General features: G+C 42.0%; 1 long non-coding RNA gene across 2 annotated transcripts in view; it reads right to left on the minus strand.

Moving 5' to 3' along the window:
- Positions 1–877: 877 nt before the first annotated feature.
- Positions 878–26046, minus strand: part of LOC308185885 — a 30911-nt gene continuing 5742 nt past the window's right edge. For both annotated transcript variants that reach the window (XR_013943801.1, XR_013943802.1), the window contains 2 exons: positions 20797–20871; positions 878–1017 (listed from right to left, as the gene is read on the minus strand). This is a non-coding gene — a long non-coding RNA (uncharacterized lncRNA). The remainder of the gene's footprint in view (positions 1018–20796; positions 20872–26046) is intronic.

Here is a 26046-nt window from a genome sequence, read left to right on the forward strand (position 1 = left end):
GGATATTTGCCAGACTTTTTTTTTAAAGCAGATTTCCTCCTTTTCTGTCATTCAGCCATTCCAGTTATTTCTGTACTGCTGTCGTACTAATCGAGGCTTGCCTCCACTAAGGTGTTGGGATACTCATATTATTTAGATGTTCCCTAAACACCTTCTGGAACTGGCACAAGCACTGAACCCATGCCAAGTAACTCTGTTCCACTGGTCTTTCCCCAGAAAGTTTCTTACGTCTTGTTTTTCCACACCTGTCTTGTCTGTGTCTATCGATCAGCTGGATTCGTCCTTAACTACCACTCCCGAAGAGATTCTGTTCTCCTCTCCTTTTTAGAGCAACGTCTTCAGAGGCAGACAGTATCTACAAAGGACAGAATTGCATCCTTGATTGCATGTGGCATGTCTTAACACCTCTACTTTCCTGCCAATTGGCAGATGAGGCAGGTAAAACCACTGATACAGAGTAAGAGGCTGGTATCTTCACTCATCTGCACCAACCTCTTGTTTTACCTTTTGTGGAAGGAGAACACAGGGAATTTACTTCCATTCTCACATGCTCCCACTGCTTTCCCTCTGTCCTTTCTGCCCACACTTGCAAGACCACAATGCACCATACAGATGTCAGCTGAGAAGACAGAGTTGTCAGTCAGCATAACACATCAGGTTTTATGGGCTGTACTCCATTTCACATTGGTAGAAAACATGGAAAAACTAGGTTATTTATACTTCTTTATTCTCCACCAAGAGACTCACTTGCTGGGCTTGCTGGGATGAATAAACTGGCTTTTAGTAGCTCTTTTCTCTATGAACCTTCGGGTCTACTGCAAGCTTCATCTTCTTTGTATGCACAGGTTCAGGTCCTGAGTGCAAATGGTCACTTACGTGCCTCATAAAAACTTGCCTAGAATTCTTCATCTCAAGTTTTATCTGGGATACATTAAGGAAAGCTTTGCATGAGTAAGGCTCATTTTTACAAGTCCTCCATGCTTTATTAAAGTGCTTCTTTGTTGAAATAACAGAGCACTGTGGAAGGAAAAAGAAAAAAAAATTACAGCCTTGATTTAACCATAAAGACCATAGATAACAGGCATTGCCTAAAACTACCCATGCACATCTGATGGCTTACACAGATAATTACAGGGTACTCTGGCAGAGCAAGTACTCATTCTTTACCTCTGAATTCCTCAGCTAGGAATTATCTAGAACAGAAATGAGTTACCAGTGTACCTTAGGTGAGCAGATGCTTGGCTATTCTTTGACAAGGAGCTCCTGACAGTTTTAAGTATAGGGCTGGCTGAGTTCTTTAATAACCTCTGAAATGTGCATGATCCCATCTGAATTTCAGGTATATAGCATAACATAAAGTACAGAAATGACTGAACTGTGAGCAAAAAGGTTTTTTGTTTTGTTTTGGGAACTTCTTTCATTACCACCTTTGTAATAAGCCTGAAAATCCAGCTAGAGGCACCCTAGTTCGCTGATGGGAGAAGAGACATCAAGTGCTCGAGTACTTTAGTACTCGAGTTTTTACTAATTTTGAATGAGTTCCTCTCTGCAGCTATCCCCAGGAAGCTCAGAAATAGCATTATGTTTGCCATGAAGGATGTAACAACACCATGTTGCCATTGAAAAAGGTGACTCCAGGTATTCTCTTATTCAGTAATATGCACAGAAGATGAATTAAATCTGTTAAAGCAGTGACTCATTTCTGAGAATAGAAAGAAAGCATAAACATGACAAAAGAGTTATTTCATAGAGCACATCTGTATGTTTTCTCTTTAGGTACGGTCTTTGGTGGTAGAAGGAAAAGTTATTGCTTGCTTTTACTAACATAAAGTCTTCAGTGAAAATGGAAAGTAAATCTTTTTCTGCCCACGGGCAGGAAGAGTTACCCTATCTGTGGAAGTTTCTTGCAGAGTATTTGCTGACGGGGTGAAATTTTTCTACAACAAAGAAAACATCAAAGCATCATCTAAAATATACATGAAATTGTATGAGAAGAGATACAAAGCATTAACGCATTTGAATTCCATGCAAGGACATAAGGTGCTCTGTTTGCATCTGTGCCATTTGTGTCATTGCCCACAGAAAAAAAAGGTTAGACTGTCAGTTCAGGAAATGGGGGGACCTGAAGGTCTCGTCTCCATACGTAGGTTCTGCACTTTTGCTGGCTGATCCAACACAGCTCATTTAATATTTCTGTCTCTCAGCTCCTGGCTCTGAAGTGAGGTGACACTTCACAGGCAACACTCTTGGCAGAGTTGGTATAAAGGCACTTACAATTTAGAGATCCTCAAATATTCTGCTGATTAGACTACTCAAATGACAAAAAAATTAGTGCAGGGCAGAAGGTCTCCTTTCAAAAAAATCCTAAGCCTATTCAGGACCTAATCAGATATCAGTAGCACTTTCTTTTAAGCTGCCAGAATGGTATGCTGCTGCCTAAGGATGCGGCGTACCGCTGCATGGGCCCGACTTCATTTGGGTGTCCCAGACAGGGTCAGAGGTCTGTTCTGACTGCCGAGTGACCGGAGGTGTGCACCTACACACAGCAATGCTCCTTGTGCTCCTCACTATTCCCAAGGTGGGAGCCGAGCATAACAGCCAGAATATGATTGGGTTATTTCAATTATTGGAAACCTGGTGGCAAAAAAAAAAATCTCAAAAAGAGCCAAACGCATCGGCAAATAAATTTATCCTTATTATTCAGATAAATGGGCATTAAAATGACTTGTTCTGTATGCACTATATATAAACATAAGTGCATGCACAAAGACATTTACATAAGTATGTTACGAATGAAAAATACACAGTAAATTATAGGTGAACTCTGACAAAGAATAGCTAATGCATCATAATGAAAGAACATTTCTTGTAATCTAGACGTTTTGTTGTATTTAACATTACTCTTCTTTATGGCAACTGCACACACAAAATCTAAGAGAGGACAGAAATGCTAAATCAGGTTCAGTCTACAGAACTGGCCAACTTTGCAAAAGACAGTGTTGCAAGAAGGGAAGGGAAGGGAAGGGAAGGGAAGGGAAGGGAAGGGAAGGGAAGGGAAGGGAAGGGAAGGGAAGGGAAGGGAAGGGAAGGGAAGGGAAGGGAAGGGAAGGGAAGGGAAGGGAAGGGAAGGGAAGGGAAGGGAAGGGAAGGGAAGGGAAGGGAAGGGAAGGGAAGGGAAGGGAAGGGAAGGGAAGGGAAGGGAAGGGAAGGGAAGGGAAGGGAAGGGAAGGGAAGGGAAGGGAAGGGAAGGGAAGGGAAGGGAAGGGAAGGGAAGGGAAGGGAAGGGAAGGGAAGGGAAGGGAAGGGAAGGGACAAAAGAAAGAGCTTTTTTTTATATAGTTACAGTTATTATGATGCAGCTACGTTATAGTGCATATTTTGAAATAAATAGAATATTTTTCTTTAGCAAGGCATATAGAGCATCAAGTGATATGCTTGCTTCCTGGACACGTTTGGAACTATTTACTTGTGCTTTTTATGTATGTTCATTTTGGATGTGTCATTTTGGCCTCAGGTTATGGTCAGGACATGGTGGTCTGAAGAAGGAAAGTGGTTTGCAGTCCACAGCTGCAGTAGCCTAGAGGGCTACCGGAGAATCATGGACCTTTCAGTGCTGTAAAGATGGTTTGCTGTCAGCTGTGCTCTGAAATTCAATCAGCCTCTCCCTTGCTAGACTTCTAGGGCCCTTTGGAGATAATTTCGAATTAGATTTTAAGGTAAGTAAGGGCCCACATAGTATAATTTCCTGACTAACACAGATCACAGCTCTTCACCTGGTAATTTCTGTACCAGACTCATAACCCTTGTTTGTGCTGCAGTATCTCTCTGGGAGAGGCAATCTTGATTTCAAAATGTCAAAAGATACGCAATTATTTGCTGAGCACTACCAGGAGTATGATATGAATTGTGAAATGAACCCTGTTTGTTTTTTTTTAAGTGGGGAACTTGGCATATCTTAGCATCAGCTGAACATATTGTAACGGCCTATTTCTGCATCTGAAAAGTCCAAGGGAAACAACTGGATTGATCAAGCTAGCGCATGAGAATTGGAAAAAACAGACTGTGCACAAGATGCTGTTTTTCACTGCCAGTTCCAAGGTCCTAGAAATGGCTGCGTGTGTAAACACGGCTGCTTGCCGTAGATCACTCCTGTGTAATGAGGCAAGCAGCACATGGTGCTGTACAAATTTAAAACGTGCCAAGATGAAGGCACCAGCACTGGCACACAAACACAAAGCTAGTCATGCAGAAGATTACCAAACAATACTAACTGGAAACTTAAATACGAACCCTTTTTATTTAAAATAATAATAATTCCTGGTTTTTGTTTAGTTCGTTGTTGCCATTTGTTACTTTATGAACACAAATTTATCTTAACTGCAGTGAATGCTGATGACAGAGGAAAATCCAAAGGGATTATATATGGACTCTCCATACATGGACCACTCTAAAACCATACCACATGCAGAACAAGGCAACTCCCATCACAGGTAAAATTAGCGAAATTGTTAATAATAGTGCAGTCAAAACAGGCAATTTTTTGACAAACTCCAGATGAAGCATCCACATCAGGGGACTTTCATGTTCTTCAAACAATCCAGGAGGGTGCTAAACAAGCAACCGACATGGCTGTAATTTTTATTTTTTTTTCCCCTGAGGGACAGGCAGCTTGCATCACAGAATTTGAGCCTGTCTTATCAGATGGAGAAATGAAATGAAGAAAACTTCACTACCACCCTTCCTCCCTCCAAACGCTCATGCTGATGTTCTCTCCTTCCAAATTCACTTGTCCTTCTAAAACCTCCCTTTGCCTATTTCTGCCATTCTATTATTTCAAATTGGAACTGTTTTAGTCCAAACTTCCCATTCCCCTGCCTCTAGCCAAGGAAAAGCCTCTCTTGAACATGCTTGTCCTGCAGCTAGAGCCCATCAGACTTCACTTGCTGTGTTTCATACCTTTGCCCCATTCAGGTGGGAAGAGCCCACAGCGAAGAACCAAAGAGCCCTGGGCCACCAATGCCTAAGGCTGCTCATTCCCTAAGACTGAAATGTCGTAAAACTCTCCACATTTTCTCAAGTGTTCAAGGAGGAATGAACTGTTTGGTAGTGGTGGACTTTCTATCACCAGAATTTAAATCGAGTCCTAAAGTTTTTTTTCCCTCCAGGTATGCTCTGTTCAGTGGAAAAATAATTCATGGGTCTGAGCACATAATCCCTGAGGGAATTCCTGAATGCCTTTATGGCATTTTATTTGACTACAGATTTTTAAAGAGCTGGGTTTGTGACAAAGTCAATGATTTCAGATAGCTATGGTGACTTAAAGGAAACTAAACATTCAAAGCAGAGTGTTTCCACAGAAACCCTGCTTAATAAGGTACATCACTTGAAGGATCTTCATTTTCACTATCAAAATCTTGCAGAAATATTTGTCGCATAGTTTCAAAAGGTGTTTCAAAGGTTAAGTTTCAAGTTTGGCTCTGTTTTTTTACGGGGTAGGTGAATGATGTCCATAAATTCTCCAACTGATTTGCAGGCTAGAATCATGTACGTGTGCATATACAAAAGGCTGCAAGATTGCTGCAGGTTTCATGACTTAGCTTTTCTATCGTTTTATAATTTCTAAGCTCTGTACAAATATTTTCTAAACATTAAACAATTACTCCATATCCTGAAAGGGTTGTATGTTGTTTGTTCTGGGGGGTTATTTTGTGGTTTTTGTTTGTTTGTTTGTTTTTTCCACGTTGAATTTTTAACACACTCTCTCTCACACACACACACTTATTCCTCTTAAAATCAGTAGCATAAGTGACTGGACATTTCAGAGCTATTTCATGACTGAGCATTGTGCATTAGCAAGATGGAGAAAAGCATTTTATTAACAAAAGCAGGATTTTTATTACTCCCTAGGCATCGGCTTAAGATGTTTGTACTTCCTTGGTGCAGATTTTGTGAAGGCGATATAGCTTTCAACAGTGACCCCTTCTGGTAAGCACGGGTAGCTTGTTCATGCTGAGCACGCTGTACTGAAACTGTCATTTCTGATATGAAGTATGTTGCTTATAAAAATTATTACTTTTCAGTCGTGACCTGAGGAGTGTAAGTGGAAAAGGGATTCTGCCATAAAGGCCCAGCTTCCTTCCTGACCTTGCTTTATTAAGACATCTCCGAGAACTCGAGCTTTTAAACACTGAATGTCATTTAACGAAGATCAATGCCCCTTAGCAGAGCTGCATTACTTAGAGAATATGAATCGATGTGCCGTCCTGTGCTAAGTATAGAAAAGACTAGAAGTAGGGGTCTTTGGCAATAAGATCTGCCAAACAACTCATTTTCTTTCTGAAGCTGAAATGCTGAAATCTCCCATTCCCACAAATTCATTCCTCCCATCCTCAGTTTGGCTTCTTTCTTTCTGAGTTGAGAACCCTGATGTCATTTAAAAGTTTAATGGGTCCTTTCAAGACATTTGGTTGTAGTGATCTGTGTTGTAGAGCTTTCATTCTCTACTCTGCTCTGAGCTGTTCTTCATTAATTCAACATGTAAGGACTGGTGTTTTTTTAGCAGAGAGGTTATAATCCCAGCATTGCAATGAAGTTCCAAATAAACATAATATACAACATAGCCAGAAATTAAAGTCCTGCGTAGATTCATTGTTGCCATAGCTTTCATTTTTGCAGACTGCTAACTTGTCTTCTAGGCATGCCACCATTTCATTTCACTTGATAAGCCTTTAAAATTTGTGCCTTATTAGATGAAAAATACATTGTTTCTTCTGCAGTGGCATGAGACATTCTGTCACATTTCTTTGAAAAGTGACAACATTTCTTCATTAGCACAGCTTTGCTTCCTCAGTGCTGTTCTAGCATTTCGTTCCACTTTTTGCTTGTTTGGGTGTTTTGCTGGTAGGGGTGGAGGGCCTGATCTAATTAGATGTGGTTCCAGTGGGAACACTTTATAGTTTGTAATATTGTGGTGCCTCTTTTCCTTTTACACACTGGAATACACTTGTAAAAACATGACACTTAGCAGGAGCTGGGGTGTATTTAGTCCACTCCCTTGCTCTGATGCTGAAGCAACACCACCACAGTCACTGCCCCAGATTACACAGCCTCCTTGGGTGGTTCGTTCCAGGGCTTGGATAACATCAGAAATTACTCCTGATGTCCAAGCGCATTGTCCCTTACCACTGCTTAATGCTGTCCCTGTCCTGCCCTTCATGGATGCAGAGGAGGTATTTCCACCGCGAGGCCTACACTCAAGGGGCTTTGGCTCACTCACCTCAGCTCACTGTGGTCTTCCTGCAGTCAATCCCACCATGTCCCAAACTCAATTTCTCGGGTAAGGCTGTGTGAGACTCCCTTCTGTGCCTTAGCAAACTTTGTGAAGTGACTATTACAGCCGCACGGATGGGAGATGAGAGAGCCTGGCAGCCTCGTGCGCCATGGACACAGCAGGCACCCCTCCGGTGGGATGTCTGGAGCCATGGGCTTCTTTCAGGTCATGTGGGTTTGTCATTACAGAAAGAGCTGTGATGATCCTCCCCACATGAAGGATTAATGTTTGTTACTGTCCTTGAACTCTGATCCTTTCATATTTCTGTCTCTGCCTCTTCCGAGTTGCTACAGCAAGCCGGGGAGACACTGGAAATTTTCCTTTTTGTCTCCCATTGTGGATGCCAGACCCTGTCTCTGGGGTCTAGATGGTTTTTCTCCTGTGACAGCTGCAATCAAAGGCTTCAAGCACAGCCAGGTGTTATCAGTTGGATGTGAAAGGTATCACAGCTTTGCTGGGGGTCAGGATGTTTATGGAAGTAGTGAGCACGTGACAGGTGGAGGGCTTTTAACTGAGGCCATGGAGGAGGAATAAAATGGGAAACATCACATACAACCCTGAGCAGAAGTGGCTACCATGGCTCAGACTGAGATGGGGCAGGAGGGCTGGGAAAGCTGCAACTCTGAAAGAACAGCCTGAAATGGAGCTCTTTGAGACAAGTGATGGGACAGGATGGGAAAGGAAGAACTCTAGGTACTCCTCTCCCAAACATACCAGACAAACTCTGTAAACTGACTGGACCCCATTAAGAACAACTGAAGTCAGTGGGGAAAAAAATCCTCTTTTTTTTTTGGAGTTTTACTGGTGTTGAGATGGTTGCTCATAAACTACATGCAGTTATAAAGAGGGTGTTGATAGGGGTATGTTCCCCCTTTCTCAGTTACAGTAGGATTTGCTTTTCTCTGGACTCCTTGAGGACTTAGTCCATTTACTGGAAAATAGGAAGGGTAGGATCTCCTGACACTACCTTTAAGAACATCCAGTTGCTGCCAAAGGCTGTTACGTAGCTTACTTGTGCATGATAGACCTTCATGGTCACTTTGCCCTCCACTGAAGTTTATTCCACAACAAAAGGCACATGGGATGGGCAATGTGTGAAATACTGGGGAATCCTCCTGAAGTATATTCATCTGAATGTTATTATGTCATGTACCTCTGCTACAACTTTCCCAAATTGTAGAGTTTGCTGAATTTTGAAATGTATCCTAGTGCTCTTTGGAGCATTAGGGAAAATACTTATAGTATCTCCCGAGCACCAAGAGTTTTGTTCTAACATGTGCTTTGTTTGTTTTGAGGTCCACTAGCTGCTCTGTTTAGGATCTCATTCTTTTTTCTCTGTTCTACTTCAAAAAGACAGTAAAATAAAATTAAAAAAAAAAAAGTAAAAAGCCAAAAAATAAGTGTCAGAATAAGTTTGAAACAGTCAAAAAAACAGACTGGATTTTATTTTAATTGTAAAGTCTTTTATGGGTTTTATTGCTAAATATATGAAGATTCCTTATTCTGTTTGCTTGTCGTAGCAGTTGCATTAGACTTTGGAACATAAGAACTTTTAATGGAAAATCTCTAGAGAACAACCATGACCAGAACATTTTGTACTGCTGTATTCTCACAAGTGAAATGCAAAAAGGGGTGAACCCAACTGTGGGAATTTGGCCCCAGAGTTAGCTTTCAAAGTCTTTTTCTTCAGGGTCTTTGACAGGGAATAGTTTTTTATCAAAAACAAACAAACAAAAATCCTACGTAAAGTAATAGCACGTATCATTAACACTGTACAGATTTTTATCACTGTTACATTTCAGTGTCCCAATCCTGCAGTATGATATAGGTACCCAGATGTCTACAACAACATTTGTCAGCTTAAGGTGAACTATAAACCAGAAAAAAGTGTTTCTTAAGAGAACTGACCCTGAAACTTTCAATGTCGCGTGCCATGAATGCTCAGCCAAATCAGAGGTGAAACACAGATAACATGGTAAAATTGCATTTTACCAGCACTCTGTCTCTCTTCCTTGTGCAAAAAGAGCACTGAAATTGTTATGCAGTGAGCGGGTTTATAAGTGTTTCTGCTTAAAAGAACACCTCCAAGGGATGCTCAGGTTTCAAACACTACAAGTTATGATCTGTTCTCCTTTCTTTTGAGTTTTGCCTCTGACTGTTTTCAGATGCGTTATACTTCTGGCTCTTTGATTCTTTTTATGCATCAGCCCACAGTGGAACATGGTGAGCCTGTCAAGAATATGTCTAGCTGACTGACCAGTCACTATCAGGCAGCAATTTCACCAATGAATCTGTTTAATCAAGTTATCTGAGGCGAAGAAGATACTTGGGGAGCCTTGCAGGAAAGGCAGAGAGATTTGTTATAGCTTCTCATGCTATTCTTAAGTTCGTAAGAGCAGAGTAACTCAGGTCAAGGAGGGAAATCAGTGAACAAGAAGTAAGTCACTGAAGTGCTTTGCTGTATCAGGTTTGAAGTGTGTACTCAGATGCAATGGGAATTGTGCATCATCTCAGTCAGGGCAGCATGGAAATCTTTCTGAAGTTTATCACATTCTTATCTGATACCCTGAACAAGGGTCGTCTGCTGATTTAAAGCTTAAGGCCTTGGTCTGCAAGCTGCTATCTTCCCTACACATCCCCATACACATCCTTTATAGACATTTAAAGGGTTTGTTGTCTTTATTTTTGCCTTTTTTTTTTTTTTTAATCTGGTACTCATTTCTTCACCTTCCCTGAATATTACAGTCATCAGTGCTGTTGCAAGATGGCATCTTTCTTTCTTACACCCCTCAAGCAGACAGCCTTTAGAGTCTCTCCAGCCAGAAGAGCTCTGTCTCCCCACACCTGCCCAAAATCAGTGCTCCATGGTGCACAAACGTGCAGGTCCCTGAGGCACTGCCCCTGAACCCTGGCACAGCTCCGTCAACCTCGCCAGCTCCACTCCCATTGCCTTCTGCAACTCAGTAGGGGTTGCAGTACGAGCTGATAGAGTAATAGCCATTCCCTGAAGATGACTTTGGATTTTATTTGATGCATAGGTAAGACTGAGCCCACCAGCCTGTCTGTATAGAAACAAAAAATTTTGGAAAGGACTATGCCAGAACTTGTGAAGGGAAACCACACTGCTCTTTGACATACACTGGATGTCACATGGAGTCCTTCAGGGAAGAAATCTGTTCTTCCCAATAAGTCTGAAAGGCAGCTATCAAGCCCAGCATTTCAGAAGACACGGCTTTCTTGTACAATTCTGGCCATGCAACTTCATAGCTCCTCTCCCTTGCACCTCTGCAATTTGCACTAACTCCTTCTGAGCTCAGTGATGGAGAAGCATATGCAAAAAGACCAAAGAAGCTCAGCATGTTTAGACCAGCAGAAAAGAGCTTCAAGCAAAGACGTGATTCTCTGTAAATACATTAGGGTGAGCACCAGGGAAGGATAAGGACTATTTAAGCTAATGGATGATGTTGTGAGCTATTACGGCAGTCTGTTTGCAGACTTCTGGAAAAACATCCCTATAGATCTTCATATTCCCTTCACTTCTGGAAAGATTACTCTGTCAGCATGGGGTTAGAAATCATCCCCCCTCCTTTTTTTCTTCCTCAAATGAAAGATTTCAGTCTTGTATGCAATTCTGCAGCAGGTGGTCAATGTGGAAAATGGAACAACTGAGGAATTAAGAGAATGATTAAGCCAAGTATCCTGCTATTAAGTCATTCTGCGAATCGTACGTCCTGTATGATAAAATAAAACACAGCAAGGATCTTTTTAACCCATGAAATTTCATAACACATCCCAGTCCCACCGCTGCAGGACCTCTGGGATGGTCAGCCCCACCAAAACGTTTGTATGGCTGAGAGCCACCAGCCATGCAGCCTGGAGGCAAGTGATCTCCAGAATAACTCCCAAGCAGGAGGTGGCAGCTGTTTGCTGTGGCTCCCATTGCCCCACTGCATCTCAGGACTGAGCTGGGCATGAAGGGACTCTGAACAGAGCTGGGTGACGGCCTCAGCAGCCCCAGGTGTCTGCCTTTCCCCGGTGGCAAAGGGTTGGGGCTGCTCTGCTGTCTTTCTGCCACCACGGTTCCCCTTTTCCAAGTGATATTCCAGGATGGGCACTGCATTTCTCCCCAAAATCTTACAAGCTATAAAAAAGTCCATGTTACTCGTTAAACTGTATGTCATCACTATAGCACCACTCAATCAAAGATCTCCATGTACTTTTTTAAGTAATAATTCACTTTCAGCATTTTAGGGCTGACAGTGCTTCTTTCATAGCCGAGCTGAGCAGCTACCCTTACAGACACAGTGCTGTGCATGGTACCTACAGTTCTGGTTGACTTCTGGTGCCACCGAGTGGTCCTTCAGTCAAGAAAGCAGCTTGGCCGGGATTATACTGAAGCACAGCCATGAGCAGACAGCTTCCAGCTCCTTGCATGGCTGGTACTTTTGTGCCACATTCACTGCTTTACATGGTGATGGTAAGGGTGGCTCCTGGGTTTGCCTAGCTAATGATACTGTGCAAAGTTGACAACATTGGAACACAGGTATGGATTTACCCACAGGTGCATAATATGTGTCTTAGAGAAGAGAAATGAAACCCTCCTAATAAGCAAGAGCAGTTAAGTGCAGAAAAAATAAACCATGTAACTGCTAACAAGGTCATTGCAGCAGTCCTTAAATTAAATCTGTCTCCATCAACACCTAACTAATGGTTGGTCATCTTCTTTTTGTATTGTGCCTCTGCAAACACACCCTGTTCTTGCATGTTTGCTGATTCCTGCTACAGGTGATGTAATAATACCTAATTTACATATTGATTAATAATTACCTTGAAGTTTATTCGCACCTTGAGGAGAGACAGTGGAACGCCACACAGATAATGTGGGGTCCATTAAGCCCACATCATAATAATATTAGAATTAAAAACTGGGGTGTTCAGTTTTGCTGGGTCAATATCACAACCTGGACTTTGGAAAACTGCCATTTTCACAGCAGTTAGGGTACAAAGCCACTGCTTTGTGGTAAAAAAGCCACTGTTAGGGTACAGCCACTGCTCAACTGTCCCTATTTACTTCAGATTTGAAAAACAGTTGGGCTTATTCTGGTTGTCAGAAATTACTCTGTTTGTTCTCATGCCTCACTACATTAGCTTCAGTGCATTTTGAGAATCCTCCATCTTCCCCTGCTGCTCTCAGCATTTGTCACCCCAGTGTGCCTTCATGGCTGGCTCCAGGAAAACTGCCCTTCCTGTCCCTGTCCCTGTCCCTGTCCCTGTCCCTGTCCCTGTCCCTGTCCCTGTCCCTGTCCCTGTCCCTGTCCCTGTCCCTGTCCCTGTCCCTGTCCCTGTCCCTGTCCCTGTCCTTCTCCCTCTCCCTCTCCCTGCCTCTCAACCCTGTCTCCAGACACTGGTTTCTGTACCAGAGCCCCCCACCTTGATCCCTAGGGGACTCACTTGCAGGTCGGAGCAGTGTAATTCAGCAAAGATGGTGAATGCATTTTCGTTCCCAGAGGAATGCATTATCGCTGAGCACCCAGCTATCACAATGTCTTTAGTAATGCCTCTCTGAATAGTAAACAACAACTAGAGGTGGAAAAATAACACGTAGTAATATAAATGAATAAAGTCCTCCCTTTTTTGCCTAGTTTCCTGTAGTAATTATTAAACTTTTCTAAATTAATTTACTGAGGTCTTCATATCCTCTACCATGCATTAAGCTTCATTATTACAAAATATTATAGATCTTTTATAATCTCTGACTGCTTGTTTTCAGTTTAACAAGAATAATAAAGGGACCAATTGCTGGGAATGAGACAGGCATACACAATGTTCTTAAGCTTACTAATTTTCTTTGTGCATCGAGCGTTATCCAGACTTCCTTGTCGGCTGACAAATGTCTCCAATGATATTTTTTCCTGTCCTTTCTCAGGGGACGACGACGCATATTCTCCGTTTCTGAAGAACCTCGCAAGCGGAGCATTCATTTACCCTCCTGGCTTTTGTAAGCTCCTTCCAGGTGTTTGACAGGCTGATGGGGGGCCAGTGGTGGCTGCTCCCCTGGGAATCAGAGCAGGGAAGGGCTGGTGACCACGGCCAGGGCATCCCAGGTGGCACCGCAGCAATGAGCAAGGGCTGCAGGGCAGATTTTGGTATCAAGCTGAAGTGCAAATCAGCGGACTTGCAGACATTTTCAGCTCCTCTGTAACTTGAGGTCTCGGTCATGGTGGCTTTGGGGTGAAATAGGGGCGCCCGTCACCTTCACACAAAGATTCAGGCTGCAGAGGTTTGCCTGCCTGACAGACGTGAGAAAAAAAGCAGCCTTAAAGGTTGGTACGTGTTCCCTGACAAGAACGCCTTTTAAGAGGGGCACGTAATGGGTCCTCTAGGATGTGTAACGAGGTAGGTTTAGGGCACCAAACAGCCCCCACTTAAACAATCAGTGCACAAGCACAACAGGAAAACAGCGGCAAGTATCTGACACAGCAGACAGGATCTACGAAAGGGCAGGGTCGATTATAGCCCGCAAATTTTTCTTTCTTCTCTGTGAAATGGTCAGTATAATAGAAAAATTGCACCTTGCTCCCTCAGTACGCTATCGAAACTGTGAGTTGTGTCAAAAGGATAGGTGCAAGGCCAAATTGCTGCTTTCATTAAAATCCTCCCATTGTATAGCCTTTTTTTAAACAACTAAAACCCATTCACCACTACACCCTCACTTCTATGTTCATTTTGACATGTATAATTTAATTTTTTAAGATTATTCACCATGGATAAGTTGTGAGACAGGCAGAGGACAGACTCCCTGCAGAAATCACTGGGCTTTGCTGCAGTAATTTTTCTCAGTTCTCTGATATTTTAGATTTCAAAAGCAAGGTCACAAACTTTAATTTTTTCTCAGCTTCTGTTTCTAGCGATTACAGTTTCATTACCCCCTCTTACTTTGTCTTGCACAATTTGATGGATGTTTTAAATACAGGAAGGCCATGTATGAGTAAAGCAACCAACAGGAAAAAATGCCCAAGTATGGAAAAAGTAGATCATGATCTTAAAGAAAAAAACAAATGTTTAAGCCGCAGCTTGATTCTTCATAGTTCCTCCAAAATCCTTCCTTTTCTGAGCTAACTGTATTTTTAATAGTTTGTGATAATCTTACATATCCACTTGATATCTGGCTGGGGGTGCTTTTATTTGTTTGTTTGTTGATAAACTCAAGTCAATGCAAATAAGAAAGAAGTCTGATGGTTAAAAGGCTTTCAGAAAAGAAATGTGTGGGAAACGAAATTGATGGAAGTTAAGAGGATATTTTGTGCCTGATAGGATGAAAAATATAGAAATTAATATTGGGACATTGTTTTTTCTTTGTATTTCATGACTGGGTTGCTCAGTTTATGGCTAGGCACATACCCTATTCAAGAAAAAGGTCAAACAGGTCAGTGAGCAAACAACTGAAGGAGCTTCTAACTAACAGCCTGTATGTGCAAGCAGTTAAGGAATAACGATTACAAATAAGGGAGAACAAGCTTTGAATTCACTTGAACTGCTGCTAGATGGGAATAAAAGAAGAAATGCTCAAACACTGATCACTTAAAGAAGAGATCGACTGGCTGGCATGGATGTGCAATAAACTGAGCGGGGTCACCAGTCTGTCCAAAGCCCATCCGCACTCTCTTAAGCCCTCTGTTTGGCCACACATATTATAACTGCGTGCTCCATCCTGAGGCCTGCAGCTGGCTGTATCACCAGGACTGCACGTTTCATTGCTGATGGTGAATATTTTGTAGGTTAGAAAACACTGTGACACTGTGACGATAGTGTCCTTGTAGCTTTTCCTTGAATGCATGACTTTTTTCTTCTCTGAATAAACAAGGTATTATTGTAAGAGACAAAACCTCAGCTTTTTAAAGGCTATGATTTAGCTCTATTTTATTTCTATCTGCTGCACTGTGCAATTACTAAGGGATTTGTCCTGCAGAACTTTTTCTCCCCTTTGAGTAAGGGGAGGAAAAGAGTTATTACAACAGCTGCGAAGGCCTTTAGAAAGGAGATTTTTGGTGTAACTTGAGCACTGAACTACTGTTGTCTTTGAAAAACTCACCCTTAATGACATGCTTTGGCATCTGTTTTAATTTTGGTTGCTGACATACTGGTGAAGATTTTGCTTCCTTTCATTATTGTTTTCTCTAGGGAGCTTCCAGAGAATATATAAAACACACATATCTTCCTCTTACAATACCTGCGAGATGGATAATGCTAGCATCTCCTGTATCCTTTCTATACCTCTAGTCAGCTCTATTAAGAATATCTTTGTTTAGTCTTTGGGAAAACAAAATATATTTTTTTTACTGCCATCCTGAGGAACTGGTTATTTCTCTGCACCACACTGTGATACTGCCTTCAGTCACATCACACTAGAAAACACCCATGTGTTTTTTCGCTATTATATTAAGATGCAAGGAGATTAAAGTTATATATTTCATTTAAGGTGATGTTTAGTTTCAGATGTTCCCAATCCAGGGTGTTTATGCCCAATTAGATACTCAGGAGGGCTTATTGTTTCAAGTGCTTTCAACTGGCATCAGAAGAGTAATGTTCTTTTTTTTTTTTGAACTACCTAAAATTAAAGCAAGCCTAAGTCACCAAGAGTCATCTGAACAGTGAATCACAGACTCCATGACTACAAGTTTCTAGACATACAAGTATCAAGCACTCCTTCAGAGCTCTCTGAAAGGTAAGGATGTGTGTTTCATCACTATATGCAAATCTGCGTCAAAAATACATCTGTGGGATAGGAATAGCACTGAGTGTCACCCATATTCACTGCCACTCCTTTGGTTTAAATATACAGAAATAAAGGAGCCATGCCGGATCTTGACTAAACTACGCACGCAGCTAATGCAACTGCAAAACAACAATGTGGTCTCTGTTGTCCTTGTGTTCACTTAAAATAGGATTTTCAGACAACATCTAAGGGTGACTGAGCTGCACTAATCCCCAAGACCTTTTTAAAAGTACAACATTTCATCTGCATTTGCGTTTTTGCCCTTTTGTTCTCTGTTTTGGGGACTGCTGGTCTGAACTTGGATGACGTATATATGGCATGCTTTTGGACATGTGTACGGCTTTTGTGTCCTTTTCCAGATGTCTGTCTTAATCGCTTCTGTCACACTAAGGCCCAAACATATGAGAGATGTGCCATACTTGTAGCCCCCCTCCCCACCTTGCAATCCCTATGCTTCGGCAAGACTCCTTTTTACCACAAACACAACCAGGATTAGGCCACAAGGTGGGCGAGAAGAAACCCATGACTCCAGAGCAATGTTTCAAGAACACTGACAATAACACCCACTGCATCCTGCAGAGACTGGCAAGAGCATGAGGTCAAAACAGCTTTCCTTACACCACTATAGATGGGCATGCTGCATTACTCCTGTCTTAGAGAAAGATTAAGTTTGTTGTGGCCAAAGCAGAGATTTGTGACATCTAGAGACTGAGAGTGCACTGATTAGGGTACAATTAACATTAGCTTGCCTTGAATCCGATGCAGATGAAAAAGTGTATCCAATGTAAGTATTTTGTGCCATCCTGACAGCACAGCCATACACAGCACATAAGCATTTTACATAGGTGTCTGAGCAATGTGACCAGCCGAGGAGGAAACGTGTATACATATAGTTGAATGCAGGAAGCACCTGGCTAGGAAGAAGTTGCCAGACCAGGTAAATATAAAAGACTGCAGTAGGCTGGATGTCCTGCTACATACAGAAGAAGGACGACGGTCAAAGCCAGACCTAAGATGAGCAGCAAGAGGCTCAGGTGAGATCCCTCATTCAGGAGGGGGCCAATGAGCACACAGGCATCAGGCAGGACACGGAAAGACAGAGAAGGAAGAAGACAGGCACACATCTGTTCAGGCTCTCCTCGTTGAAGAGCTCCTGGGCCTGGTCACCTCGATTTCTGGCCACCAAGGGCCCAGACCACACGGCATTGAGCTCGAGGTACTGCTTACACATAGGTGACTCAGGGTAGCAGTGCGAGGACAAACAGTTTTACATATGTAGTAAAGATGATTAATACCATGTAAGAACTAACCATTAGCACAAAATGAGTTGTTAATGGATGAATTTAATAAAGGCTTTTGAGTTTAAAATTAGCCTGCTTAATCAGTCTGCTAAAAACTCCCATCACAATGATCACTAATTCCCTGATATATATAAAACATATTTAGTTGTGAGATTACCCTCTTTTTAGCTTTAATGGTCACAAATTAAAAATGTGAACTATTATCTTTTATGGGTGTCATGGTCCTTGGTTATAAACTTTAACTCATCCTTGCTCTGAGGGTACTGTGTCTGAACCCTACTGGGTTGTGTGCCTCTTTCTCAGTGAAAATAGTTAAACACAGTCTACTTACATAGCATATGAATAACCAGAAAATGTCAAGCTGACTGAAGCATCTGTAACTATGGCAGATAGCCGAGCAGGTAACTTTTCAGTCTAATCTGACTGCATGTTTACAGAATGTGTCCTTCTCTGGTATGAGATGGCCCAGCTCCACAGCAGTCCTTCGGGCCCAGGTGAGGTACTGGTCCCACCCATGAAAGCTAACACTGTAATTTGACCAGATCTTGGATTCTGTCTAGGAAAATGTACTTATTTGTTGAAAAGTGTAACAACTAATATTCTACCTGTCTGTTATTTTTAAGGTGCCACTGCTTATGTATCTAGTATGGAATCTCCTGCTGCTGTCAACAAATGCCCTACCACATGAATAATCACCTATAATTCTGCAAAAGCATACATTTTAGCAGCCCTGGAGTACCACTGGAAATATGTATATCTTGCTGTCCTGAGCTTTACAAAGATATAACTAGGATTTCACCTCTTGTTCCCATTCCACTGCTATTTGTCTGAAGATTTTTTTTCTCTTAGCTTCTGTTCATAAATTTCATATCAAAATAGTAGTGACTGAATTACAGCAGCCTTGGGTTCAATCAGCAGTGCTGTCCCTCTGCCTAACGCATTTGTTTTGCATATCTTTTTTTCAGCGTCACATCTTCTTCAGTTTGGTGTCAGGACATAACCTTGCTACTCTGTGTCAGATGCCGCTGTTATTACATTTCTGTAGCTGATGCTGTAACCGAAAGCCTTCTCTGTCTGAATGCTGTGCTTACAACTTCTTTGTCTGGACCACTGCTCAAGCATACCTATAACACTGCATATGACTGATGTTGTCATTTTCATTTAAAAATATATAAAAATTTTAATGATACTCCAATAGGTACTAGGAGGTTGGTAGTATCATAAAATATTTAATAATGTGCTCAAAGTTCAATTAGAAGTACCCACATGACTTTGCAGACTGAAATAGAACAATGATATAAAAGATCTCCAAATCAGGTTTCTATGAAGCAGATATTAGAAGCAGTTATGCAATACCCAGCAAAAGAGCGTTCATTTGAGTTTAGAAGCTGCTCCTCTGCTCTGACTAAAGGGTCTCATCTGTCCCACTTCAGGCTCCACTGATTCTGCCGATACTTTTCTGTTCCTAAAACACGTATTGGCATGTGCATTGTCATTAGAAATGCACTTAGCTTCTCTGAGCATGCATTAAACATAATTCTGTGAGACTTGCCAGGTGTTTGTGGAATAAATCTCATCACCTTGTGAGACTCTTGGCATTTTGTGTGGTCCTTGGTACCCCTGGGAGTTAGGGGCTGACCAGGATCCTCCCTTCTGCCTTGTTAAAACTTCCTCTAACCATACGGCATTTGGATCCTGTGGAATTAATGTGCCCTTCCTGCTCTCACTGCATGCCAGAGCACTGTGCTTTACCCTGCAAGGAGCCCAGGGACAGCAGGTCCCAGAGCAGCCTGCTCTGCTGCCCGCTGCATATGCTGGGGCTCGTGGGCTTTGCTAGGATGCCATATCTTCAGTTTATAGATGAAATACACCACTCCTCCATATAAGAAATGCTTCACTTCTTACACAGCTGCTTTAAAATCACCCTAAAAACAAGCCAGCTTGAAGTAACAAAGAAGATAGCATCATAACGCCTAACATAGCATCACTACAAATGCTTTTAATAAAGTAACCAAATGGAGTTGGGGCAGGAGGTAGTTGGAGTGAATCCTGAACGTGTTTACATCATGGTCATGCTCAGGTTCCTTGCTTCGGGCTGCATTCATCAGAAAAAGCTTTCGAATGGAGCTGCTTGCTCTGGGCAGCCAGCTCTGCTAGTTCCTCGGGGCACAGAAGTGTCCTGTGACAGGAACACACGGCCTCCGCTCTCCTTATGTGACTTCTCGACTCCTTAACGCAAAGTAGAACTTCTTCCTCCCACCTGGGTGGCTAAGGGTGATGCTTTTGCAGAGTGAAGTACCTTCATCTGTTGAGCATAGTATTTAGCATAATTTGCACACTGACAAAATGCTCAACAGAAATATTTGAATGGGAAAATGCAAGTGGCTCATTACCGGCTCTTGACTGAGATTAGACATGGCCGTAATTAATCACTGCAGGATGACATTAAGTTTCATGTGACTGACCTCCTTCACAATCTCTGAGAAAGCCTAGCAATTACAAAATGTAGGTAACAATATGGTGCTGCTTCCTGTCTTACTCGTGTTCTGCACCTTTAGCTTTGTTTATAATTTTTATTGTTTCTTCCATCAACAAAATAATGTAATTGACTTTTACACGTCCTGCTTTTACAGGACTGTTTTCTCAGATAAACGTATCAAGTCATATTCAGTATCTCATAATATGGCTGATCCATACTTATGGATCAAGGGTCTTCAGAGTCAGGGTGGTCAAGGACACTAGTTACAGGGTATACCACCCCTCACTGTGTGACCTCTAATAGAGCAACCTTCACATCAATAGCACAGAAAAATTAGTTACCTCTGAAGGTGGTAAGCAGCTAATCCATCAGCTGGTGAGTTCAGTTCCATCCCCAAAGATGCTGCCAGCTGTAACTGTAGCTGTAACACTCTGGAAAACTGGTCTAGTGGGTCCTACCTGGCTTTATTTGACAACTTTCTAAATGCCATTGTGTTGCAGTGATTCCTGGATTTTTGAATGAACTAATTTAAACTCTGTTTGTCTGTTCCCTGTCAGGTATTCTGGAGAGAGCTGATACAGTGAAGTTTTCTGGTCTTTATTTTGAACTTACATTCTCAAATATGCTCTGGAAATGAAACCTTTCTCTTTGGAAGAGGTTGAGTAATAGGCTTGCTTCAAAACTGATTGAAATGGCATTTCACAATGAAAGCACACAACTTGGTCACTGTCAACACACATCTTTAGGTTGATGACAATGCCCAGTGGTGGTAGATGCTGGTGCTTTGACTCCTAGCCACGGCAAAATTATGCGAGCCCTGCAAAAACCCACAGCAGCAGAGTAGTAGATGACAGCAGACGGACCACACCTGGCCTTTTGCTGAGCACCCTGAATGTCAGCAGAGCTGTACCTGCTCCACCCGGGGTGGAAACCTCTTCACATCAGATCATGGTGTGCCTTGATTGGGGTGGATGCCACCTGCCTCCTGCAAAATAAAGGGGATATCAGATGAAACCGCAGTGTTTCTCATAAATGACCTTCCTGCTATATTCATTGAAAGTGTGTAAGAGCTGTTAAAATGCAAGTGAACTTTACATAACAACACCAGTCTGTGCCAAGCATTTGATTCACACGTGAACCGCTGTGGCAGAGATGCCAGTTCTTTGCAGTATTTTTGTTGCGCTGCACTCAAACTCCCATGGTATCTGCACTATAATTACACAGTTTCAAGCAACTGAGAGTGGCAATGTTACAGAACAAACCTTTGACCAAGCAAGTATCTTGGCTTCTGTGTATTCAAAAAAGGCACTGCAATTAAGAAGTGTCCACCTATTGTACAGGTCTTTGAGCAGGTAGGAAAGACGAGAGCTCCTGGAAGTGCTCTGGCACTTGCTAGCAAAGAGAATCTGAAATAATACATTTTTTGTTTGTCCCTAGGTGAAAAGCATGCTGTAACCAACAGGTGAAAACAGACCATTCCTTGCTCCTTCAGCTGCACTGCAGCAGGACCAGTAGTGCCCTCAAGTGCCCTCAGCCTTGAATGAAGCCCTTGGGTGCCAGCTGCTAACCTCCATAAAGCACCGTCACCTGCTTGTCTCCCTGATACATCTCTTAGCAGCAGAGCTGCATTGAGCTCATTAGCAAGAGGCATGTTGTTTGCAGAGACTGTTAACTCCTGCTACAGATTCTGATCTCAAATATTTATTTTAATAAGAGAGAAGCTTGTTCCTTGCTACTCTTGTTAAATGTACCGATAGAACACAGTAAACATCTGAAAAGGTGTCTTTCTCAAGTATTTGGCTAGCATGAGACGTGCAGGTTTGGCCTTGCGCTTCCTGTAAAGGGCATTATTCTAACAGGGCAAAGCCCAGGGCAATTCTCTTGTCTTGTTTCAATAGCCATGATGACTGATGGATTGCATACATCCACTGCTTGTGAACAGCTACATAGCTTCCAAGGTCTCTAAAAACCTATTTATTTTTAAAGGCAGAATTTCTGATCTTACATGCTGACTGAGTTTGAATAACAGATGGAAATGAGCTTTTTAATCTTTGCACCCAATACCAGTTCGCTGCCTCTGCCATTAATAAATCTTGACAAAAATGAACTGGTGCTGGTAAAATAAGTGCTGACTGTTCCTCATCCAACACTTCTTCCAGTACCTTTACTAAATCATCATTGTGACAATAACAGTGACTCCATATATGCTTATTACTTCTCTGGAATTATTTTCTTCATCAGCACCTGAACTTTAATTTCTCATGATCTAATATCTCATATTTCTAGTGGTTATTTCTGGCCAGCATACCAGCAGCTTTGACTTGCATATTGGAAAGAAAACAATTACTAACCCTACCAGGGAAAGTGTACAGGATCTATAGTTTGCTTGAAAATTTCAGAGACATATTGGACAACCTTCTGTGATGTTAAATGACAGAGAAATCATAAATTCTTGTCACAAAGTGGCAAAGAGAAGTGGCTTTTCAGCTAGGGACAAACAAACAAAAAACAACAACAACAACAACAAACAAAAAACATTATTTCAGAATGTATCTCTTTGCTAGCAAGTGCCAGAGCACTTCCAGCAGCTCACATCTTTCCTACTCTTAGGTCTGTATTTTTAAGCTACCCTTTTAATGCTCCTTGGTTGCACTGCTGGTTTCAGATATTATCCATGCTACCTGGTCAGACAAAGCTCTCTCCTGAGGTTCTACAGCTCTGCCAAAACAGAAAGTGTGAAGAGAGACCTGATTTTTCAGTTGTGTTTCTTCTTGCTTGTGAACAGGAAACAGACTGTTAAATGTTCTCCCTTGCCTCTACCTTTCCAAACCCCAAGCATTTCTTATATTGGATGCGTTACTTCATGCCTATAACCAGTCTCTAGAAATTCAGAGCTTTCTCAGAAGCTACTGATTTTTGCAATGAGGTGAAGACATGAGACAACTGTTGGAACACTTCTATTGTACCCTTTGAGATGAATGAAACACACATCTGTGCTTAAATACGAAGAAGATTAATGAACAATGCATTGTACAGAGTCCTACGAGGAATCTGCAGAGATATGTCATGCTCTGGCCCCTTACACACGCTTGCCCCATCATCAATCCCATGAACGTTGGCATGGGGCACCTCAGACCCCTGCTGGGTTCATCCCCAGCCTCACTGCCCAGGGATGGTCCCTGAGCAATCACATTGCACCATTGCTACAACACAAAGCCCCAGCCCTGTCTTACCTCCTCAGCAAGGGAAACCCCAGTCCCTGACATTGAGTCCTTCTGTCTCTGGCGTCCCTGCTCCCCCAGTTATCCCCTTCTGCAGCCAGGCTTTCTTGCCCTCCATGCCTTGCTCACAAATTACCATTGCTGAGCAGTTATAGTTTGAATTTCCCCTTCACATTATTAGGCTAGCCCACCCACATCAAACCACACAGCAAAGCAGCATTTAGTTTTAAAATGACTGATAGGAACTTAAGTCCCAAGTGGAAAATGAATAGTGTGTTACCTGAAACATGGATAAGAAACTAAGAATAAGGCTATTCAGTAAGAAGACAGGAAAAATTGCAAGCAGAGCATAGAATAGTTTGTGTTCTTTAGACCTTTTAAATGTTGATACAGGTAAACATGTTGGATGAAAAGTAACTTAGACTGTTAATGTCAACAGGCAGGAGGTAACTGTAGCGGCAGGAGGAGTGGATGTTCAAAACTAAGCTTCTGAATTCTCAAGCACAGGACGGGTACTTGTTAGCTACAACCTCTATGGGCTTGTTGTAAAATGTAGTAAGACCTGCACTAATCAGAGAAGATGTGTACTGAATCCTCCAGTGAATAAAAAGACACATGCCGTACATCAGGCGGAACCCTCAATTAAGAGACAGAGCACGTTGTGTTTCTGCAGACATAATATTTAGTTGGAGAAATGCAGATCTGTAAAATTGGAAAAGTTCCTGGAAACGGGGGAAGATCCTCAGAAATGCACCTACAGAAACCTAGAAATGCTTAGAGTCTTGGCCAATAACACCCAAGATCAGCAACTGCAAGCAAATGGAAGGCACAAAGTCAACACCTCCTTCACAGCTCCCCAGGACCAACTCCAGTCTGCCCAGCAGGATGGGAAGTCAAGACTGAAAGTGACTTTGGGAAGTGAGTGTGAGAAAGCGTGTATGAAACAATAAAGGAGGACAATGGTGCCAACACCATCAGTTCTTAAAACCCCATTATCCAAATATGTTTTCTCTGTAATGCTGATGACAGTAAGATGTGAAAATAAGGGACAAATAAAATATCTAATAAAAATACATTACTAGGTTATGTAGAGAGAAGCTTCTGTGAGACTGAAGCCTGCCATAAACCAATACAAGTATAGCTGAACACTAAAACAAATATTTGATGAATTACAACACAGTTTTTCTGTATCATTCAGAAAGACCTGCTCTCTAATATTTGAACATACCAAACAAGATAATCAAGCCCGAAAGATAGAAAAACAGAGAAAATAAATATTGAAGTCAAGACAGAATGCCACAGATGCGAAGCATGATTCTGTTAGCAAACTTTGTATGCAGCACAGGATCAAATGAAGGAGGTGCAGAGAGCTACCAAATCTTTTTGCCAGTGAAAATAATCATATACGTTACAAGGCAGTGTTGAGTTGTGCCCACACTGTCGTTCTAAAATAAAGCTGTCATTGACTGCTGCAGTAAATAATGTCTTGCTCTGCCTCAAGGCTTACTTTTCCTCTCCTGGAAATCAAAAGAAAACTTTCACCACTGATTCCAGTGGAGGTAAAACCAAATGCAGTGAAAGCAAAAAAAAGGCAGCGCAAAATGAGAGGAGTATCTTCAACACAGGTTTGTTCCTGCAGGTCTTACTGATACTATAAGCAGTCCAAGATTTGCCTGGGTAACATGCCACTGTTTGCCTTAGCTGTAAGAAATTAGAAAGTATCTGTAATCATTTTAAGTATGATATCCTATTTGTACTATTAAACTGACATATACTGACCAGAATTTCTAACACGTAGCTCAGAAGGCTTGTTAAATGTGTTTGGTGTGGCAGCTAGTTAGCTGTAGGGTTGCTTGAAGAAATCTGTTCATCAACAGTCCTAAAAGCTATGCAGTCAGCAGCTACTTATTCATGTGGTTACATATATGGCTTGCACTCACCTATGCTGAAAGACACAATCTCGCATGTGTCTCCTTCCAGCTGATGACAAAGTGCTGGGCTGCATCTGGATTTTAAGTACTTTCCCATATGGAAAGCATATGAGACTTGGCAACCGCTGTGATCCTCAGACACCATCACTTCCCTCGGCTGCCTAGTCCAATTGTTTGCAGGACCGGCTCCTGAGTCACATATAGCTCTTTGAAGTTCAGTATCTGTTCTGAAGCTACAGGCAATGAAGGCAGCAAAGCATTATGAGGACAGTGTTGATGGATAATCAAGTGTCTCACCATGAGAGCAAGCATTCCTAAGGTGCCAGTTCACTACCTTGGTGTCTAGCTGAATAACTAGCTATGCCTCAATGAACAGCTACTGCCATTTTCTGCTTGCAAATTACTCCCGGGGCTTTTGGTTGGAGGTAGGTGCTATGTGTCTGGGAAGAGCTGGATATGTACCTTGAGTACGTCCTGTCTAAGTGGAGGGCAATGTATTTCTTTAGACTTGGAGCTACAGAAAAATAGCTAAAGTAATTTTGTTCGGCTCTACAGGAGGAGCAAAGAAGCTTACACACCTATGAGCTCATAAAAGTGCATTTAAAGCTCTCCATAAAATCCTGCTGAGATGCCTTTTGTCTCACACAGGTGGATAAGCCAGAGAGAGATGAGCAAGCTGCTCTAACAACATGTGAATTTGGGGTGCCACAATACTTTTTTTTCAGAGGGAAAAAAAAATCTAATTCTTCAATACCTGTAGGTGTCTTAATAACAGCAAACATTTTTTATGGTTATGAGATTAAAATGAGCTGGCAGGGAGACAAACCTACTTAAACAGCTTGGCTGCAGACTAGCTCAACATTCATAGCTCCATAAACCTGTGATCACGCTTCAGCTGGTGCTATTTCAGGCACCAAACATACTAGTGCCACTTGTATTCTTTCCGAGTATCTGAACTAATGGATTAAATGTACAAAACACAATCAGAGCACCAAAAAGATATGATCT

The sequence above is a fragment of the Anser brachyrhynchus genome, assembly GCF_964034855.1.
Source record: "Anser brachyrhynchus genome assembly, chromosome: Z".
Taxonomy (NCBI): domain Eukaryota; kingdom Metazoa; phylum Chordata; class Aves; order Anseriformes; family Anatidae; genus Anser; species Anser brachyrhynchus.